Here is a 6,000-nt window from a genome sequence, read left to right on the forward strand (position 1 = left end):
AACAACCAGCAACAAGGTCCGACCTTAATCTACTGTGATAACATGTCCACCATAAAGCTTTCAAAGAATCCAGTACTTCATGGGAGAAGCAAACACATTGATGTCAGATTTCATTTCTTACGTGATCTATGTAAAAAAGGTGTCATTGATCTGGTATTCTGCAAGAGTGAAGATCAGATTGCAGAAATATTAACTAAGCCTCTTAAGCCTGCAATTTTTGTCAAGCTTCGAAATCTACTTGGACTGTGCTCTTCAAAAGCTGTCATCAGAGACAGAGTAACAGCTATTAATTTCTAAACCAATATCTACAGATATTAGTTTAAGGGAAGGTGTTAAAACAAGTAATATTGATTATGCTTTTCAGTTAACTAGAATAAGTTATGGAAGACCTATTCTATAGGAATCATCCACGTCTGTAGGAGTTCCATCCACGTCTTAGACAGTGAAGATTTTATTGTTATTCTGTTTTGATTTCCTTGTTTCTGTTGCTATTTCCTTGCTACTGTACAACCTATTTAAAGGCTTGTAATTGATTCATTCAATACACTGAGAGTATTCTTTCTTCTATTACTTTCTATTACGTAACATGGACTGCTTAAACCACTTCAACGAAAATAATCATATTAGTCGCCTTTCATGTTATGATGCTCAGCTATGCATACTGTTACACCATGCTCTTACTGATTGAGAGAAACATTGGAAGGAATATTTGGAGAGACCAGAAGGCTAGGGCATTCAGGAATTTCTTATGTAAAAAGACCTTTTCAGGAGCATGAAGTTGAGAAGACCAAATTATAATTCTTGCTTCCCTTTCATTTCCAATCCTGAAATTCTCCTTCATTTCCACTTCTCCAATAAAAACAATGAAGTAGTAATATATTTTAAATATAAACCGATCAAACTAGTGTCAAAAAACCATTTCAACTCAATAATTTAAACTATTAGGTAAGGTCTTATGATATAATTTATATTGTTTTTTAAGAATTAGGATACACGTATCTCAATATTTGGTCTTTTGTAATTTGTGTACATCCTACTGATCAAGGTACATTCTCAAGGGGTGCTGGATGGTTTATTTCTTTCTACCATAACAGTTGCACGATAAATGATACAAATCCAACTTTTCTTACTCCCTGCAGAAAATCGGCCGCCATAAAACGTAAACTGACCCATAATTACAGAAACTATGCCTGTATGTAATCACGACCATGAACCTCCTATTGCAAGATATGGTCCTCGCACAGTTTTTCTTCTTCTATATAGGAACCTAATCATCGCCATCCACCAACAAGAGTTGACATAGGTTTTCAGAGCTGCCATGAGATGTTCATTATGGGCAAAATGCTACTTGAACTCTGATGACAAAGCAGTGGATATTCAAAGAATGTGAGCTTTACCGAGTCAAGTAGGCCAACTTGAACAGTAGAAACTACTGGCATTTTATTTGGAGTTCAATGTATCAAGATTGGCAGATGAAATAACGCCTCTAAAGAGCTGTCCTGAGCGATTAGACATATCACAGAACACACGTACTGCTTTCAATAATGCCAGCTTTATAAATCAATTTCCATGCCTCTTTGATTATAAGAAATATGCACAAAATTCTGTTGGAAGTGCTGAACAAACAAATCAATGAATGTTTACTTTTTACCTAAAAGAAAGCAAGATTCGTAACTTTTTCTATGTAACTTCTTGTGATTTCAGTTGGGAATTGGGATTGTGTAATTGATGCGGGTTGAGAATATTTAAGATAATAAAAGAAGATAAAACACTACTACTAAAGAAAAAAAAGATAACAAAACAGAGGAGCTTAATTAGCTCAACTCAATTCAATTGATTAAAGATAGAAATCATCGTATCGTTCATCAGAGTCACAACAACGTAATATGAACAAAGGAAAAGTGTTGTCAAAATAACTACAACTGAAATATTAATAGAAGTTGTCTCCAAGACAACTAACAAGTTCCTAAGTAGCTATAATTAGCCATTTAGGAAAACATGACAGAATAACATTAGACTACATTAAAGATATAATTGGTTTCTCACTGCATCAACCTTTCCAAGTGGAAAAGAGCTCGTCCACCAATTAGATTGATGTTCATTATAGTGTCAAGAAACCATCTTAACCTATAAATTTAAGTTGTTAAGTGAGATTTTAAAATATAATTTATATAATTCTCTAACATACCTCTTCAAGTAAAAGTTCTCTAGACGTGAAACTTATACAAACTCATATTATCTTATACTTAATTATTTTTTCAAATAGAAAAAGAATGATAAAATTTGAACTTATGATCATCTTATCAAAAAGACAATAAAACAATTTTAAATTTGGAAATAATATTTTTGTCAAGCTCTTCGAAAAGCTTTTAATTATTAGTTATATGGATTGTATAATCACTGTGTATGAGCCAGCTTTCTGTTAAGTTATTTGTAACTAAGCACAATACCATAAACAAATGCTCCTCCAGATGTTGATCCTCAGCCACCTTGGCTTCAGTTTGTTGTTGTTAAGTCTTGCATATCTTTTCCATGTGCCCTAACTGACCACACTTAAAACAACATGCATCATGCCTCCATCAACACTTTTCTATGGATGATTGCTTTTTTTTACAGTAAGGGCAGGGAGGAAAGTTTTGAGTATTACTACTCTTGTTGTTTTTCATGTTGAATGTAAACCTCCAAGCTTGTTGTTCTGCTTTGGTATTTTTTTCTCTCCATCATAGTTGTTTTGAGGTTTGGCAAAGAAAGCACCCTCCACGTATCTTTCTTGCTTTATAAGCCTCCTTTGCTCTTGTGCCTGTAATGTATTCAACAATTCTGTCAGATAATGCTTGACAGATCATTAGAGTTTTTCAAAGATGAAATTATTGTTTTAAACTTCTCAGGAATTATTACTATGATATTTTGAACAATTCTAGAATAAAAAAAAAATAGTAACAAGGACTCTTACATTGTTGACAATGCCAAGAAGTTTGTTAGAATATTCCTTAATTGTTTCTAATTCTTTCATTTTTTGCATTTCAAATTCTCGAATCAAATTCAGCACCTATATCCTTTTGATCCTCTCATTTCCTTCGTATTCCTCCTTCATAAAATCCTAAATTTCCTTAGTTGTTTTCAGAGTTATTATTCTGTAAAAAATGGTGGGTGAGACTGCTACAAATAAAGTTGCTCTTGCTTTTGATTTTCTTTGCTTCCTCTCCTTTTGATTTTTTATTTGTACGATAGTTGGATTGTCTGATAAGATTGCAACTTTTTATACTTGTTCAACAGCTTCCCACAAATCATTAGCATCAAGATATGCTTTCATTCTGATAGCCTAGACCTGATAATTTATGTCATCAAACACTGGAATTGCAACTGTGTAGTATTTGGGTGATAAGTGTTTAAAGATTGTGTTTTGTCTCTCTCAATCTTACAAGTCCCTTGAAATAATCAGCTCTAATACTAATTTGTTAGTTATATGGAGGAGAAAATAAGTCCTATTAAGTTTTTCAGATGATGATTTTATTGAATATCAAGGCACTTATTTATACAATAGGAATAAAACTAAATTGAAAGAAACTCTCCTTGCATATCTGATTTTTCTGTTACATAACATAAAAGAACTAGTCATAGCTACTAAAATAGCAATAATTAAGAAAAAAAAAATGATTCTTTTAAAGAGTTGATTCTGCTTCTTGAGTCATGCTTGGTCAACAGTTTTTATATCTTGAACCTCACTTATCTCAAGCTTGATAATGTTCAAGTTGTAAAGTAAGACGCTCAACTTCCCTTCTTAGTGCCGAGAGTTCATCACCTCTTTCATCTCTCATCACACGTCCATCACTGGATTTCCACGACTCCTTCTCCCTTTTCTTGCTGCCATAACAGAAAGGAAAAAGAAAATAAGCCAAGAGCGTTGCAGCGGCTCTAATACCAAATGATGTGGGTTGAAAACAAATAAAATAATAAAAGAAGATAAACACAACCTTTAAAAGGAAGGAGACAACAAAGCAGAGGAGTTTAGCTCAACTCAATTCAATTCATTAAAGATAGAAATCATCATATCGTTCATCCCAGTCACAACAACAGAATATAAACTAAGGAAAAGCGACTGTCAAAATAGCTACAACAGAAATTACATGAAATATTAGTGGAAGTTGTCTCCAAGACAGCTAGCATTAAGTTTCCAAGATAGCTATAATTAGCTATTTAGGAAAACATTATAAAATACCATCAGCCCACATAAAATATATCATTGGTTTCTTACTGCATCAGTGATAAAGCTTGTCTAATGTGACTTCTAAGTCATTATAAAAATAATCAACTTCCATTTGAAGCTGAAGAGATTAAAAGACTAGTTGAAATCAGTGGGTCTTTGCTTGAAGTAACCATTTGTTACAAATCCTCTTTAGACATAGTTGACCTGTACATTACATAGTTGAGCTCGAAGACCCTGAACTTGTTGAGCTTTTCAATGGAAGGAGGTGGAAGTGTGTGTGTGGATCATTGAATCCTTGATCATACACATAATGGTTGGCTGAAAATCCAAAGAAATTTCCTGTTGTCTTTCCTATTAATACAAAATTGGCCACATCTTCTCTATTTGTGACCAAGTAGGCAATCTTGAACATATGTAAAGTCATTAATGACACTTGAAAAAGAAAAACTCGGTATGATTTGTTTTTATGGTGTTGTTTGAAGTAAGAAATTAACAATGTGATGATGAATAGATTATGTTGTACGAAAGGGAGGAAAAAATCTCTAAGAGTTTGTAAGATAAATTAAAATCTTAATTGGAAAAAAGAAAGTACACACTTCGATGACTTTAGTTTAAGTAATTTGAAAGGTAGAGTGGTTAGTTACCATGGAAATCGCAGTCTTGCGTTGTAAATTAGAATTTTATTCTTTTTTATTTTTAAAATTATTTGTTCTTTGAGAGCCATTGTCGTCATAAAAGTAGAAATAGTGGCCCTGTAAGAGAATCAGATGAAAGTTCAATTGATGAATTTTTCTTTTGCAGGGTATTTACCACTATACAATAGAATACCTCAAAGTATATGCATCAAATTAACCTTGAATAAATTTTAAAATATTGTTATCATAAGAAAAAAAAAAAAAACAATAAGAAGTCAAAATCTCAAAACTATCCCAATTTTCTTAAAAGTTATTAATTTAAGTTTCAAATACGTTAGAAACCCCATAAGATTTCAATAAACAAGCTCCGTGGTTTAATTAGCTGTGCCACTTTCTCTCCCCCCAAGACCTCCACAGACCACAGGCACCACTATGCATGCAACTCCAGCAAATAGTCTCCAAGCAACAACACTAATCCACCTCACACATCTCTTAGCTCAAGAATTAAGATTTTTTTTGTAAGAAAATTCAGAGTTAATTTCCTAATAATCAGGTTTCTAATTGTTGTACATAATTAATTTTCTAAATTAACTTGATTAGTATTATACACACACACACACACATATTACCCTTCTAATTCTCTCAATAAGAATACTGAAAGAGTATTTTCTCCCTAAACAGATAACAACCAAAATGGTAGCTGTTTCAACACTCCCAATCGTTGTCATTCATGTTTTCTTGGTCCCTAAATTCCGGTTCAAAGTGGCTCTTCTTCTCTATTGAATCACCGGTCACCCCTATACACTGCATGCGGCACGTTAAAGCCTGTCAGGCCACTTCCAAGTCCAAATTGTCCATGGACAAGCAAGAATCCCTCATGGCTATTTTACCCAGGACCAAATTACATCATCAATGGCAACGGTGCTGGCCCTCAAATTTTGTTTTATGGCAATATAGTAATTGCCTGCATACTTCCACATTTCCAGCAATTTTCCGCTTTGCTCTCAAAGACGCTTAAGGTAACAAACCATGTCTATCTTTATTCGTTACTTTAGTCTGTTTCTGCTATTTTTAATAGTTGCATGTTGGCTATCCATTTTTAGCACTGCATTTCATCTCCTCCAAATACCAACTTTGAAATTTTAGTTTTTTTTTCCT

Source organism: Populus alba, chromosome 6 (genome assembly GCF_005239225.2).
Source record: "Populus alba chromosome 6, ASM523922v2, whole genome shotgun sequence".
Classification (NCBI taxonomy): Eukaryota; Viridiplantae; Streptophyta; class Magnoliopsida; order Malpighiales; family Salicaceae; genus Populus; species Populus alba.